Source organism: Dermacentor variabilis, chromosome 3 (assembly GCF_050947875.1).
Source record: "Dermacentor variabilis isolate Ectoservices chromosome 3, ASM5094787v1, whole genome shotgun sequence".
NCBI lineage: Eukaryota > Metazoa > Arthropoda > Arachnida > Ixodida > Ixodidae > Dermacentor > Dermacentor variabilis.
In genome coordinates, this window is record NC_134570.1 from 151,607,577 (window position 1) to 151,625,071 (window position 17,495).

At 44.6% G+C, this 17,495-nt stretch overlaps 1 long non-coding RNA gene across 1 annotated transcript; it reads left to right on the top strand.

Moving 5' to 3' along the window:
- The first annotated feature begins 1,006 nt into the window (after positions 1–1,006).
- Positions 1,007–12,491, top strand: LOC142574267 (uncharacterized). Its single transcript, XR_012826483.1, has 3 exons — positions 1,007–1,274; positions 4,712–5,244; positions 12,234–12,491. It is a non-coding gene; the product is annotated as an uncharacterized LOC142574267 (long non-coding RNA).
- The last annotated feature ends 5,004 nt before the right edge of the window (positions 12,492–17,495 follow it).

Sequence of the window (17,495 nt, forward strand, 5' to 3'; positions counted from 1 at the left end):
TCTGTTATTAACCGTTTCGCTGTAAAACTACTTTATCATCAATGAATTTTTCAGAGTTACACAATTTGGCGGTGAATAGGATGTTTGATGCTTGCTGTAATATGAAATTCGTGGATAAACAAAAGGCAGTTCATTGATTCAAACCCAATTATGAGATTCAAGCCCGGTTACAATCCAACAATCAGGTTATAGTGCTTTTGGAGGAAATTATTTGTCGCACTCTACTGCACTCAGTTTTATTGGCTCGGCTCCTCTTAATACTGTGGTTTACCAGCACGCGGGAGCCAACCAGTACTTCTAGCGCCATTGCCTGAAAGATCCGTTTCGAAGCCCGTGCACTCTATTCAACTGGAGGCGCCACTCCTAAAGCTACTGCGTCAGCGTCTTGAACAAGAGGCACAGCACAAAGTGTTCCAAAACTCTAGTTCTTACGAGGGAAAAATGCGGCAATGCTTCCTTTAAAAGGTTCCCCAGGGTCTCACCGGACCACCACGGGGTGGTAATGCGCTACAGAGCGTTTTTTTTTCTTTCTGTATTAGACTGCACTTTCTTCGGGATCAGCTCAGACAAACGGCTAGACACTTGTAAGAAACAGTGATTAGTTCCCAAATACCGCTAAACCAATTACGAATTCATTGTCAACTCTCTCTGTTTTCGTTTCATCACGATACTTTTCATACTCGGTAAAGATTTACTTTTTTGCCAGAGCGCTGTTTAGAATGAACCTTTTGTATATTATTACCCGAATAAACAAGTCACGGGACAACCTGTTAGCTCGAGATACCCGACTTATTTGTTTGTGGTTGCAGAGTATGGATAAACCGGCTTATTCCTCGATTTTTCAAAAAATTCAGTATACACAAACAGGACTTCCTATATATGAAGTACTGACAAAAGAACCAATGGATATTTATTTTTCATATACCTATTGTGAATGGCAATTACACAAGGCAATGTTTTTTGCATGCAGGTCTGGGATTGGGAATGTTCTCTATCTCAGCAATCGTTTACGTATTGCTGTACTTCGAGAAATACAGATCGATCGCAACGTCCTTTGTGAGTGGTGCATGCGCACTGACCGGTATTTTCAGTCCGTACGTGATCTCTCTTCTCACTGACACCTACGGCCTACAAGGAGCATTTCTCCTTCTTGGCGGAATCCTACTGCATTCGGCGCCCATCGTTATGCTAGCCAAGAATCCACAACCACTTGGCCAAGGCTGGAAGCAAACACGAACTGCATGCGCCTCCAAAACAAGCGCTGACTGCTCGAGGTAATCTATTCAGTAGAAAGAATAAATGTTTTGTTTTTGCCGTAATATGCAATTTTGCAGAAAATTGCGCAATCCTAATAATATTGTAAGAGTTTAGATTTTCCTTTGCTTTTCCTTGCATGCGACTATGTGGCGATTCGTCCTCCTCCGAAATGGCTAATGTTATTGAAGGTAATGTTAGTAAACTAGAGCATAGAAGTACCCTGCATTCATGTTAAATCAGTTTCGATATGCGGCCATTCTCAGCACTTCCAAAAATTCTGCAAGAACATGCATGCAGGACTCTTCCCACAACATCGGCGTTCTGTAAAACCTGGCCTCGTTTGAAACTCAAGACCCAAGAGACGCTTGACAAATAATTTGGTTACGATATGTAAGACAGCTCTTAATAAATATTTCCCCGAACACTTAGAAAGGGCAACGCATTTTAACATTTTACGCTTTTAGCGTAAGAGCGTTTGTGAATACAGGCCCATCTTTTGAGCGAATGTTCAAGCTCATGAAGCAATAGGTTGAAAATTTACCTTGTTAGGACATTTTCAAACCTATTTCTAGGAATGCTAAATGACGAGACAAGGAAAAACAACGAAAGGGCGCTTAGGTTGAAGGCATATGAAAGCTACATCAAAGAGCATTGGTCTTACGGTTCGGTATACATAGGTGGCTGCTCCTGTGAAAAATTATCAGGCACTACCAGAATTGCTGAATGCCTTCGGAATATATACGTAAAACTGCGACCGTAAGCGAATCATCCTAGTTTAAAAGGAAGACTTAGCTGGAGCGCAACTCGAATGTCTCCTATTCAAATGCTTGCAGAACACCGACATTCATTGCTGTGACGAGTCCTTCGACGATGTCAGGTATATTGGCTGCACTTGAAGGAAAAAAAGCTGAATTCTAGTGACAGCTTGAAGCAATATTTTATTTGGGACATGAGTTTTTACACTACTTTTTCAATAGTTGCATGTTTAATGAACATGCAAGCCCCAAGGAGGCAGCGCGTAGAGGTAGCCACTGTAGTCAAGGTTTTTTCGGCCAACAAGCCATGGTGCCGCAGGACACCGGGAGCGGGAAGCCCCGCGACAGGTCAGGCTGAGCGCGTTAGCGTGTTCTCTCCTCGCGCACCATGCTCGTGAACCGTCCTTTTCTTCATCGGCTCTGGAGACGTTAGTATCGCCACTACAGGATCCCCTCCTAGTGCGAAACCCCATTAAATAATGTACGAAAGAGGCGCGCATTCCCCGGTTCTTGGCGCGTGTCGAGAGTTCAGGACGTTGAGGGAAACAACCTGCCACAGGTTTGCGTGGATGCTCGGGTCTGTAAATTTGGAATTCCGAAAGATGCCGCATCTGAACAGCTCGCGACTTGCGTAGAGATCGCGAAAATGTTCGTCACTCACGTTGTTGTTATACAAGTGAGTTTCCAGTTGAAGAGACCCGAGGGCAGAGCTGCAAAAGTTCGGTTGGCCCTGCATCCGCGTTAAGTGCGAACAGAGAACATCGGAAGGCTCGCCTGCTGCTGCTTGCGACGAAATCTCGAATGCTGATAGTATCAGGGCTGCAGTAGTCTCTGAAGGCACCGCCAAAATTGCGCTAGTGGCGTTACTTTGAGCCTAGCGGAGCCGGCGGGAGAGCCTTTGAATCGGTGATGAGGGAGGTGCCCCTGGACGGAAAGCGGGCGGCTTGCGTGAACATCTGAGGACGGAAAGCGGCAAGCCGTAAAATAACTGATAGCGCTTGTGTTGAGGCCAGTGAATTCCTTGGAAACAATCGTGGCGCAGCTGCCTTTGAAATGAGGAGGAGGCTCACTGACCGAGTAGAGGTTTTATGCTGGGGCCCGTGCATGCTGACGATTGGCAAGGGTGGACGCAGGCGATGGCGGACGACAAGACGCGGAATTACACAACGGTTCAAATGGCGAGAGCTGTTGCGACTGAGCTTTCGAGGTGGCGTTGTGAACAAGAACGGTTACCCGGAAACCCTGCAACCTTGTTGATACGGCAAATGCTGTGCAGTTGGATGAACCAGATGTCCGGCATGTCGATATAGAATTGCCGCAACTCTACAACCGCACGACGTCAGCCAGACCGCGAGTGACCACATCACTGTCGGCTTGGTAGAGTTGGTACGTTGACTGGACTCGGTCGTCCAGTGTCTCTAAATTGTAGGAGGCGGCGCGAAGAGGGAGCCGCCATGGTCGTGGTTTATTTAAGCCCGCCATTGATAGTGCCGCGGGATCTCGGCACGGGTAGACACCGCGACCGCTAAGAGCTAGCGCGCTAGCATGTTCTCGCGCTTCATGCTCGTGAGCCGCCTCTCCTTCACCGGCACTGGAGGCGATAGTCACGCCGCTGCATCACAAATTAGTCCTCCTGCATCAAAAACAGATATTGCCGATCTGTGAAGGATACATTTTAGAGCATTCCACGCGGACAAAATCGATTTTTAAATTCATAGCTTACGTGAAGTTTTTACCGTGTTTGCAAGGGTAAAGGAACTGTAATACTAAGATACTAAAGGTAAATAGCAGAAAAAATTTGTAGTACAAATATTTTGTTGCATTTTACTTATGCAAATGAAATTGCATATTTATGCAATAGTGATACAAAATTGCGCGATTTTCGTGAATCTCTTTAAAAATGTGGATGGCATAGATCGAAAATCCCTTTGCAAAGGTTCCTACTTCATATCTCTTAAAATTTTGAATACAACAAACCCTACCAAATTTGTCAGAGTGGTTACCGAGAAATACGATTTCTCCTTTCCATTGTACTTGGAAAGTCATCCCCAAGTTGAGGCTTCCGTCTAACCTAATATCGCAATATTACTTTTATATAGATTTTACGCGATGCTTGAAGCATAAATAAGAAAGCTGGAAGCCAACGGTTTCTCTGAAGGCACTCGGACTGCTACAAACCTGAGCCACTCATAAGAAATTAGGATTTCTTGGAAAACACAGTGAAGATTGCACCAGCGCTACCAAAGGCTATAGTGTCACGTGGTAGTGACGATGAAGAGAGCAGAAAAACTGGGAATGGGACGAAACTAGCGCTTTATTGGGCGGACTTGTGCCCACAAAGACAGACTACACTCGATGAACGGCTACTGCGGCGAACACAGCCGGCGATCGTCGAAAATTTGATCTACCGGTGAAGCGGGTCGGCCTTCATAGACGAGTCAAACGTTCCAGAGCAATCGGCGGTGCCCGTGTGTCTTCCCTAAAGTTCTACAGAATTCGCGTCCCACGTGTAGTCAGAGTACGCAACCTTCGCTGTTAACGGAACCATCGACAAATTTTTAGTAACTTCCGATAGATGCGGGCGCTTCCCGCGCTGAGCGATGGCACTCGTTAGACGGTGAAAGGCGCTCACCCGTAAAAGATGAACAAGACCACGTGTCAATTATCGGTGTCTGATTTTATATGCTCTCACATTGCAGGTTACAACCACGACAACATGGCGCAGAAATAAAAGAACCGACGCATCAACATGGCAGCTCCATAAGACGAGCAGCGTTAATATTCTGCGCGCCAGCTTTCTACGCGCTCCTCATCGCCAGCCTCATCGGAGACTACACGTACGGTGAATTTCTCAAGACCATAGTGGATTACGGCGTCGACAAAGGACTAGATAGCGGTGCAACGAGGAGATTATTAACATTCTCCTCCATGGGTCAGCTCTTTGGGCGAGTTGGGGTCTCGGTTATGGCTGATGTCGTACCTTGGTCTCGAAGTCCTCTCTACGGGATCAGTTTCCTGATCTCGTGCGCCTGCTTTCTGGCGCTGCCTCACGCATACACTCTGCCTTCCGTAGCGGTTCTCTCAGTGATACAAGGGATTGCGCAAGGATACGTCATCGGCATCAAGTGCGTACTGGTTGCCGAAAACGTGGGCCTCGAGGAGACGCCAGTTTTCTGCGGCATAGCGGGTGCTATCTTGATTCCGCTAATGCTGGTTAGCCCTCTGATAACCGGTGAGTACAAGGCTAACTCAGACTACAGAGTAGTTCTCTATTTTAAATGGCACAATTTAACAACGAAGCTGTTAATGGGAGTTCCAAAATTGCATTCGTGTTGTGAAGGCCGCTGTGCGACGGGGTGGTCGATGTGAAATGTAAATACAAAGTAATGTTTTTAGAAGCCGCGAAGTTACTTTCAAACGTGATAATCAATGGTTATGCGATTAAATTTGTATTTCAAACATCTAGAATTAATAGGCAGCAACTTATACCCACGTTTTTTTTTAATTTTTAGATTTTACGTAATAATTCCCAGTGCGTGTATCTAACGCACGTTATGTTATATCCACGGAGGTCAGCATGGCGTTTCCACCGCGACGGCAATAAAGTTGAAGCCTTAATGCTCCAGCAGTGCCTGTGTGATGGCTCAGCGGCTACCACCCTCAAAAACAACAGCACCATTCAAACCAGGCCGTCAGCCAGCAAACAGACGTGTAGAAATTCTGAACTTTGTGTCAAGAAATTAAATTCTGAGGCTTTACGTGCGAGAACCACGATATTATTTGGCACGCGGTGTCGTTGGACTCCGCATTAATTTTGACCGGCTGGGGTTCTTTAACGCGCACCCAATGCACGACACGCGGGAAGGGTGTAATTATTCGGCTTCGCTATTTTTTTATGTATCAGTTGTTAGCTGGTATACATCTGTGAAGAATTTTGTTTTTATTTAATCTTTCGGTTTAAAGAGGAGACGAAGGGGGCAAAGGAGTGGACAGGACGAGCGGTAACTAGCAACTGAGGCTGCTAGTGACTCTTCAAACGGTACAGGCCTCCACCATCCAGGCCTCCACCATATTTCTGAATTAGGACTGTAGGTACCTTGCAATGACGTCTAGTTTACTATTTCAGCATTGGTCTTGTTGGCCTCTAATTGCCGCAAAATCTGAAAAATCACGTACATAATGTGTCTTCCGTATGTAAATTATTCACCAACTTGCTAAGGGCCAGAGGGCTCCCGAAATTATCAGAAAGACAGTTATCGCGAAGGGCTAAGCAATTATATTACCTTGGCAGACTCGCCGCGCGCACTGTGGTAAAGAGCCTCTGTCCCGTCATCGTTGCTTTCTTGTCCATTTTGCAGGCTGTCGCCGTCACGAGTAGCTTACATCTTGCCCCTAACCCCTCCGTTGTGCGCTGATGCCCTACGCCAGGTTTCAGTCTTTGGCTTTTTTTTTTCAATCTGAAAACAGCCCAGAATGACGACTTCTACGGCGCTCCAAATCTCCACACTATGATTACGGATAGTGTCGCGTCGGCGCTTTGATGCGTTTATGGTATCTTAGCAGCAGCGCCAATATCTAGCGCTGCGGCCACCGAAAGCAAAATGATAGGAAAGATAACGCAACGGATCGTAGCTTGTCGCAGTTCTAGGCCAGTGCTAATGATTGGTGCGGGATAACAGGTGGAAGCAAAGAACAGATGTCTCTATTGCCGTTTTCAATGGTGATATTTTGTTTCAGTGAGCGTGCCAAGGTAAAGTAATGTTCCTATACCTAATTCTAATGAATAACTGTTAACAAGTATCTTCATTTGGCAAGTTAATGTCGATGAAGGCCTTCAACTTCTGGAATACATTAGCCGCTTAGGATGAGCAAGTCATATTTTTGTCAAAAAATCTGTTCGATCCATAACTGCACAACAGTATCCAAACCTCGAGGCCTCTAATGTGCAAGTTGAAATAGTGAGCTTAGCGTCCCAAGGTTTGAGTGCTTCAGTCTGAAAACAAAAATAGTGCAGGTTTAAAACAATGATATCCTTTGTGCGTAAGCATATATAACATTGCGAAAACGAATAAAAGAGCATTTCTCTGGCACTGACAAGTGTTTAGTTCTAACTTCCTGGTAGCATTCGAAATAAACGCAACAAATGAGAGCACTCTGCCAATACTTACCGTTAGGAATACAACCGAGAAAAGGACAAAAGCAGATTTCAAAGCAAGCTAACCCCCGCACAACGATGCGATAGAAGAGAAAGTGGTAGCACCGTAATGTGAATAAACTGGTTCGTTTTATAATTCTCTACTTGAAAACACAAGTAATAGAAAAGATGTTGGAAGACGATTAAACTCCTCGGTTGAAGTCGATCAAGGTCGTTATTGTGAGTAGGCGGAGGATGAATGGGTCAGAATGGCATGAGGTCACTGAGCATGGCACTCTTATCGCGTGGCCCTTCGCGTGAGGTGAGTAAGGCAAGTGCCAGATTGGGAAAATTTTCTCGCTGCACTGTATTCGGTGCTTGTCTACAGTTTTAAATTGCACTACCTTCATGACTGGCACACATTTTCTGACTGCACATTATCAAGGAATGTCCCACATATTGAGACTGCACCACCTTCGACTTCTCCCCATCTCTTGAGAGTACGCAATCTACGGGATCGGCCTACAGAGAAGGATAGAAACTGTAAGCTGACGCGAAAAAGTAGAGAATAACTCGCTTGAGAAGACATTGTCTAAAAAACAGAGGGAGTACAGAAATCATCACTTCAAGCTGAATTCTGTGCGGGAAACACCGAGCAATAATTATTTTGCACGTAAAAAACAAAAATGTCGCGTGTGAAACTATGAAAAGCTTCGCGTAAGGTTATGTGAGAACCCTAATTGCAAAATGGGCCAACCGATTCAGTGATAGCGTACTTTTCAACAAATTTTTTAAGAAAGGCGATGTGATTTTGTGTGCAAGCTGATTTTTCACATTTGTTAAAGACATAGGTTAATTGATGTGTTCTACAACTGAACAGCCAAAATGCTTCCATACCCGCATTTTAACGTCATTTTCGCATTGATTTATTTGGTCCTTTAAATAATTTTCTTGTCGCCCTGCTTTTCTGAATAACAATTAACTAGGTAAAGCCGGCGCTTTCAAAAGTCATGACGCAGCGCAGAGCCGGTCAGCAGGTGGCAAAGAGGTTTGTTTTCGACGTTCCTCTGAGCTTCGATTAAGGTGATTAGCATTTTTGTGAACTTCAGGTTATTGATCTAGTCTGTCTGTCTGTCTGTCTGTCTGTCTGTCTGTCTGTCTGTCTGTCTGTCTGTCTGTCTGTCTGTCTGTCTGTCTGTCTGTCTGTCTGTCGTCTTACGCTGACCCGGTGACCCAAGTTGACTACCAGCTTGAGCGGCACAGTATGTGCTCGTGGTCATAATGCCGTCATGCCGCCATTCTATCGTCGTCATTGTTTTGCGCGAAGGCATTCTCATGCCGTCGTCTTCACGCCTTCTACTCCGACGGAGTAGTCTAAGTTGTATGCTTGGTTCACTAGGTCCGTGGTCGTGATGCCGCCCTGGTCGTAGCATCAACGTAATTTCACCTTTGTCATCCAACTCATCTCACTCCGCCATCGTTTATTTGTTGTCACGACGTCGTTAGGATGCCGCCGGAGTGGTTCCATTGTCATCGATCCAGCTTCTTTAGTCGAATATTATCATGCCGTCATAGTAACGGCATTACCGTCACACAGTCTTCGTGATACAGTCGTCGTCAGCCATCTTTGTCACTGACTTAATTATCTTCATACAATTATCGTCATGTAATCCTCATTACGATGTCGTTTTAGCCTCGTCGTTACTCGGAAACGTAAATCCATTCTCGTTATGCCAACGTCGCCATACCCTCTTCGCCGTTTCGTCGGCGTCATTCCTTCGTCGTCATTCTATTGTAAGCATGCTGCCCTTATTCAGTCGTGATTACGTCGCCATTGTATGCATTGTCATAATTTTGTCGTCGTCAGACTATCGCTGTGGTGCATCTGTTCCCGCACCGTTATTGTCACAACTTCGTGGTCGCGCCTTCGTCTGCACGCCAGCTTTGTCAGCCGGGTCTTGTCATATTGTAGTCGTCACGCCATCTTCACACAGTCGTGGTTATCCCATTGCATGTCATCGTAATCACGCTGTCATCGCTATACCACTGTCATTATTTCATCATTTTTATTTTATTTCTATCATGCCATCGTTGTCATGCCGCCGTTGGCATTCTAATGAGGCTATTCCATCATTGCCACTTCATCATGTCGTACTGTTGGCGTGACGCAGTCATGCCTACGGGTGACCTTGGTAAGCAAGTGCTACAGCAAAGTTGGTGGTCACCAAAGACGGTGTATATTGTCGATTGCTGTAGCAGCTGAAGTCTCAGAATTACCACTAAAGATTTTCACCATACATAGCGTCAATATTACGATGACTTTGAATTGCTTGAATGTTAATCGCATTACCATTGATACTCATTGTGGATTGGGTTCTGCTATAATTTGTATGTTAATTTGGCTCTTGTCTGGTTTGATGAATTGCTAACAAATGCGGCCAAAGAGAGAGAAATTTATTTACAGAAAAACAGAGAGGTCGGACGGAGCTATAACTAAACGTCGCTCTACGCCAGTGATATCTGGGTGCGAACGTTCGGCGTGGCACTGCTCCAAATGCGCGCGAGGGCTCCAAAGATGGCAACGTTAACATGCGCATTCCTTCGCTAGCAATGATTGGGTGTATCGGCGGAAAATGCGCATTAGTAGCATTTACGCCCAGACCGATAGCTGTCCACCCCATGTATGTCAAAGGACGCTCAGTTGAGTACAATAACTAGTACAGATCTTTAGAAGGTATTGTAGATCGCGATCTGCCGTGGAGGCCCGACGTCGGTTATTTGAAAAAGGCTAAATTAGCTGAAAGACAAAAAGAAAACGAGTCGGACTAGATGCGCCCTAGTGAGCTTACATTCATAATAAGGGAACTTATATTTCATGAAACATTCATCTGCCGGTGCTTGCACAAGGACTGTTATTCTCTCCTTCATCCTTCCGATCTTTCTTTTCCCTTTTTCTCCTCCCTATATCTAGGCCAGCCAAACCGCGCGAGACCTTGGTTGCCTCTCTCTATTTACCTCCTATACCTCTCTCTTCATTAAAGTATACACGCCAGAACAAGATATTAGGATACACATTGATTTACCATAGAGAAGAACCTGAACATTCATACCCGTCTTTCTACGTGCGACGTGTACGCAATAGCAAGTCGAAGCTGAAGCCTTGCCACAAATCGCTTAAAGACGCAGCCATCGAATGCATGCTCAATTCTGACCCTCTCGGCTCCCGTTCGCTCGTCGACGCTCACATTATTGGAAAGCTCATTCAGGACGCGTTATTCAGGAGCAACAACGCGTTAGGACACATCCTCTTCGGCTCCTAGCCGCCACTTTGGTGATCGGTCCTCATTAGGTGAGGATAATAAAAACATTAAAATTTAAGTTTCCATTTTTCATTGTTAAGCAACAGTTAGGCACCTGTCGTGCCGGTTTTTCGGGGCAACATGCCTTGGATTCGCTCCAGGAAAACCGTGCCGTTTAATTCTTAAGAGTCCGACGGACCGAGTTATGTGATACCTCTAGAGGAAGTGTCCAGCGAAAGAGCCTCCAAAAGAAGGAATACATGCTGTCACTTCTTTATATAGTAGCTGAGACTAAGACTATGTTTGTGGCTACCGTCATTGTTTTCACGAGCTTCAGCTGATCGTTCGGCTAGTTTGGTTTGTGAATCAGGTAGCCATAATTTTAAATTTTCGACATTTAAAAACGCCAAAGTTTGCTTGGCCGAATGAAATTTGTGTCCAATATGTAGGTGCATCCATGGGACATATTGTCAATGCGTAGAGATAGATAATTTAATTTGGCTTCGGCAATGGCAAATCCTGCCTCTCAAATAATCATATTCTTTGGCTCCGCATTGTTACTATATTATAAACAATATATAAATGCAGTTTAGCCGGCAATGCGGAGCAGTGACTGCCATAGTAAGGTTCAGCTTGGTGCTTGAAATCTTTCGATGGTGTTCGGGCTGGGCCTGGTGGAGATACGCAGCTGCTACATATCCAGGTGTGCCAAAATTTGTGGCACCCTTAACAGGTTCTTGATGGCGTGTAGCGCATCGGCATCCCACAGACGATGCTGGGCTATCTGTCAAGAGCGGCACCAGAGAAATCACATCATTTTCACCTCGTAAGCAGTAGTATTTCTTGTTAGCTGAAGTAAAACAGAAATGATAGAAAAATGTGGGCTATGTGTGACAGTTATAATGTTTTTCTTGCTCACGCGCGGCGATTCTGAAATAATGTGAGCAATAAGTCAATCAAGAACATAGACATGGTCTAAGGAACATTGACAGTTTAATAATACAGTATCAATTTCGCATATCTCGCGTAGCTATAAATATAGCAATAATGTACACAAATATATAGGGAAGTTCACATCGATGGCGACCTCGATGGTAAAAATTTTCGTGGAGTCCCCATATAGATAGTGCTAATAAAATGAAACTAATCGTAGCTGGTCAAAAAGCAAAGCATAATGGCGTATGAGCACGGTACTTTTTAAGTTTTGCGTAGCCTACATTGAAGCGTGGCCTACTGAAGTTCTACTAGAGTTAAAGGGTTCATGTGAACATTCGCTAAATGTAAGCCTTCTTAATTGAACTTGACTAACAAAGCACTGCGGTAAAGATCTAGTTATCTGGTGTAGTTGTCATTCAAGCACCGACTTGTTCACACATGATGCCATTGGTTAGTAGTGAGGGCACTTCTATTCCCTAATGCATACTACATCCGGAGCCCTTTTCAACTATACGGTGTAGACTTCCTAACCATCTGGCGATGTTGATATTGTCAACGGCACCGGATAGTGACGAAGAAAGCCGATGCAAAATGTTACCAAGAGTTAAAGTATATAATATTTAGGACTGCGTGGAAACATCATGATGAAAACATTACACTTTACTAAATAAAAACAAAATTCAGAAAGGTATTCAGCATAAGCGACAGCCTTGTGATCAGCGTGTAATGTTGCTGGTAACACCGTGAAGAAAAAAAAAAAAGCAATGTTATAGTTGAGACTAATCTTGCGACCATTTAAAGACGCTTTTTTTTTATTTTTTTTTATATGTCTTTCTTTTTCGGCTAATACAGGGTACTTTCGAGACACAAAAGGATCATACGACAACTACTACCGAATGCAGGGAGCTCTCACTCTTGTAGCCGCTCTTGTATTTGCAACATTCTACTTGTGGAACCGTGGTCGAAGACAGTCAACTGGGCTGAATGAATCCGAAGACACATCATCGCGTCGACACTGACATATATTCTGTATTTTTTAATGACGGATTCGCTTTTTTTTTCGACTGCACACGCATCCAACTTGACCAATTGCTTCTTTTGGTGACTACTACTCCTGAGACCAAAGACCTCAAGGAACCAACCTACAAGGGTCTTCAGTGTACGAGTGCTTCATTAAATAATGAACAAGAGTACTGGCTGGTGCTTTACACCTAACAATCAAGCTCAAAGTAGAAAAACAAGTACTGAGAAGAACCCCATACCTCTCACCGAAAACTTGTACAGCAGGAATGAAAATTTTCTCCTTTGTGGAGTCACATGAGGACTATCCATGGCACGTTTGGCGGTAGCTGCTGGGCTTGTAGTGCGTTTGCTAAGAGTGCCATCTGTATGTAAGCAAATTTAAAATATCTTGACCGGGTGAGTGGCGATGGCGACACAGATGTAAATACATGGTGGCAATGATGACGATCATTTTCAATGAAGGTATTCCCCTATGAAATGTGGCGACCATAAATAGTCACCTAGGCTGCTTGTGCTAATCAGCTTTTATTAAATGTGTCGAAGTCTAGCCCTTTGCCTATCGCATTGATCTGTTCTGTCTTTATTAGAGTTTCTATTTCCATAGTGCACAGTTACATATTTGAGTGACGACGTCGGTCTCTTCCGTGCTTTTTTTCGCCAATACTCAAAACGTTTCTTGCTTATCTCGACCCCTGATCAATGAATGTTCATATGCGCTGTGAATCTGACCGTTCATGCAAGGTGGACGTTTTCTCCGTTTCTTGCTTGAATTCCATTACGATGTCCTCAGTTCTTTCCGTACGTTTTCTATAGTCGCCGATACTGGTACCGCATGACGTCTTTCCATTAACCACTTGAAAAATAGCATGGCAAGGATAACAAGGCCGCCTTTGACAAAGGTAGGTTCACCTATCGCAACAAGGTCCAACATGTCTGAAGCAATTTTCATTTTGCATGAGCTTACGAGCGCACGCATGCGGTACGTTAGTCGTAACAAGTGTGCACGCTTTATTACTGGCATGTGGCATTCATGACCCATGATTGCCTTTCCTAGCCGTAGTTCTCCTCGAGAAGAAACAACACACAGCAATTTCACTTGGGTAAGACTGAAGCATACAAGCTTAAAGCACTCTTTCACTACCGCCAGATGGCGGTGACTTAGCCTCATAGTGTTAAAAAATGTGGTCTCACGCGCCGTGGTTGCTTAAGAGGATATGGTGTCGGGCTGCTGAGCATGACGTCACGGGATTGAATACAGGCAACGTAGGCCGTATTTTGATAAGGGCGAAATGCGAAAAAACCTGTGTACTTAGATTTGGGGGCACGTTGGGGAAACCCAGGTGGTGAAAATTTTCGGAGTCTCCCACTGGGCAGTCCCTAGAGGGAGTGGGAGTCCCCCACTATAGCGTGTCTCATATTTGGGCAGGTAAAACCCCATTACTTTTTAAAGGTGTTGTCTCGAAGTTAGGCTCCTGCTTATGCTCCCAAAGGGAGCAGACTTACGCCTGCCTTTCCCTTTCGCCGCTCGCGCTGCCAATCGCCGAGCGCCATCACGTTGTTAAAGGGCAGCTGAAGGGTTTCCCAGAAAAAATGAGTTAAGAGCTGTACGTAATGGTTTTCAACCCACCGAATTCGCATATCGCATGGAAATCGGACGAAAGAAAGCACGAACAGATTTTATTTTGACGAAAAGTGCAGCAGCAGACTCGGGGCAGCTCGCGCGCCTGGTTTCCGCCTGTGATTGGCCGGGTGCATTATGACGCAAACAATTTGGTTCGTCTGGACCAACCGCTGCCGCTACACATGAAGCACGCAGCCAGGTGATTTGGCGCTGTTGTTTTGCTGTGAAGGTAATGGTAAATTTCATGAGCTTGTGTTTATCTGAGGAATTCGGCGTTGCTCCCTACATGTACGAGCCGATTGCGAGGAGTCAGCCCCTCCAAGAAGCAAAAGATGCTACTAGCAAGCAGTGCTTTCGACGGGAAGGAAAGTGAAGTGTTATCATCTCCTCTTGTTAGAAATGTTCTTTGTTGAGTATGTTTTTTTGCAAAACTGCATTCTGTTTCACAGCACACGTGTGAATAGAAAATTAACGGCGGTTTGCAAAGAAACATGTGTAAAGGGTGGGAGATAAACATGAACCTTCCGTTCAGCGTGTTACACGAAGGAGTTAGCCGTAAATGAAAATCGAGGTTTGTACGAGTTCGTGTATTCATCAGGTCTTCTAAGACCAGTTACCATCCGTCAGCCTGCAGCTGTCCCGTCTTTGTGCGTTCGTTGCCCCGACCTCATCGCGCTGCGTTTAGAAAGCCTGCTAGCAGCAAGTCGTACTCTCACTCATTCACGCATTATTGATAAACTCTGCTAGTAATCGTTGTCACGGAAGTGGTTAGAGCACAGCACTGTTGTTCTTCAGCGCTTGAAATTATTTGGATTCACAGTAGCCTCCCACTTAGCTAAAAGCTTCTTGTCTAGCGTGTAGTAATGTAACATTGGAGCATCGTCGTGGCCGCTGGTGTTCATTCAACCATAATCTGCACAGAAGGCCGGCATGATCAGCCCACCACTTCAATTGATGCTGCGCACGTCAACTACCACTCTACATACACACAAAGAGATGCAGGGTCATGCGAAGCAGATTATGACGGCACGCACGCAAAAACAAGCACGGTCAGGCACGGTCGCTGAGACTGCAAAGCAACGGAACACCAGTGCTGACGTCACTACGCCGCGGCGTCCGGTCTCCGCTCGCATCGCCAGCGTCAGCAGCAGCGCGCGGCGTTCGACGGGAGGCCGAGCGACAGCGCAATTTTAACCTACGATTACATCGCTTCTAAGTGAAAAATCCCCCCAAAATTTTACCGGCATGGTTAATAAGGTTCCCATATAATAAGCGTCTTATTGATTTCGGCAGAGTCTTCCGCTTCCCTTTAAAATGACATCATCTGTGGCGTCGTGCTACAGAGAACCCAACGCGACGGATGTGACACCGACTTTTCCATGTCTTCAATGGCATCAGCATTCCAATCCGCTGATTCCATGACACGCGTGGCATGACATGAACGACTTGTAATGTCATGGATAGCACGACCTGGCATGAATGACAGCATGCGTGAAATGTTATCATATAAATGTCACGATGTGCATGAATAATGAATGTCATGGCATGAATTGCATAAAATGTGTACAGTGGCATCACATGACGAGCGTGAAATGACATGAAATACAAACGTGACACGCATGACATAACATACGTAACATTAGGCCCATGGCATGTCATTCGTGTCATGGCGTTAATGTCGTGATATATGATATATCATGTGTGACAGGACATCCCATTGATTCATGATATTTCACTCGTTTCATGGCATGAATGACATGTCATGATATGCATGACATTGCTATAATGACATGCCATCCATGTTTGACATTGAATGTCATGACGACTTACATATCATGACATACTACATTCAAGACACGAATGACATGACACGGCTTCACATGCATTACATGAGGGACATGTATGCATGACAATACAAACAAGTTGTAAGATGCCCCACTATGAAAACCTACCTAGTGGCCGAAGCCTGCAATACAAGACACGATATGCACGACGTGTACTAGAAACATGGTAAAATGCATGTTATGTCATCCACGTCGACGTTAATGTCAGTCATGCCTTTACACGCATGGCATGTTATTCAAGTTATTATATGAAGGTTATATGTCATGCATGAACGCTATAACATCGTGTCATGCATGCATATCATAACATTCCGCGCATGTCATGAATGCATGTCGTTATTGTAATGTCATTCATTCGAGCATGCCTGTCGTACCTATCTTGATATGATACATTTAAACAAATTTAAAAGGTGGCATCATGAAGATGTAAGAAACCAGATAATGACAGTCATGTCATTGGCGTATGTCAGGTAAAGCATTCAAATCGTGTCATGTGTATCATGATTAGCTGCATTTAGAGGTTATTTATCTAAAGAAACGACCACTACGACATTAAGAAGGCGTGACGGGATAGACAAATATAGAGACATGCACGATGTGCTTAAGGTTAGAAAATTGTTTTGCTATAATATAGCATGGCGGCCAGACCGCATAGACGCTGTTCCATTTGCGGCTTCTGCACGCACTATGACTTGATTTGCCCCACAGATTTTAAACAAATTATGTAGTGCAAGTATGCGCGTCTTTCCTTCCTTTGGTAACATATACTGAGACACGTTGTAACCGCCCGGCCGACTATTTAAGATGAATGTACAGCTACATTCCGTAATTTCTGGTGCATTCACATTCAGTAATCCAGTGCTAATCAATTCGAAGGAAAAAAAAAACATTTTCCGGTGAGCACTTCGCTGGACCATTTCACAATGTGTTGAGAAACCTAGATAATCAAGTGTACACGAATTGTACACCAGAAAGCCCATTCACCTTGGAACCCATTGCCCGGATAAGTGAAGCCGCTGTTTCACTGGTGACACATTCAACACTTGCCATAAAGTATAACACAAAACGGGAATTTAAGTTAAAATACATAAGCGTTAGTGTGCTAAATGAAGTTGCAGAAAAGATGCTCTAGTTAACAAAATACCAAATGCATCACGTGCGTCTTAAATAATGCGCCGCAGATACCACAATTTCAATGCTCGTGTGAATAATTCTTCTTCATCTGTGATTGACAGCTTTTGTTTTCCCCAAACAGCCAACTTCATTCCGTTCTATAAATACTCTCAAAATAGACAACTTGTGCAGTCAGCTTTAGGTTTAGTTTATATAGTATCCAGTGGTCGTAAACATTTGCAAGCTCCCGCACAGCATCTGCCAAAGCCATATTGCGACTTTGCAGTGATACCTAACCACATTTTATGTCTGTTCACTACGACATTATCAGACTGCAGCAGTATACCTAGGCGCGCTGAAGGCTTCTTTTCGATAAGAAAGGTCCCTTTTTTTCGCACGTCATTGGACTAAACATACCAGTGACTGGAACCTCAAAAAAAGACGAAAATTTCACCATGTGGAGTTACGTTCCGAAACTACGATCTTGTTATCAGGACTCAGCATTAATTTCGA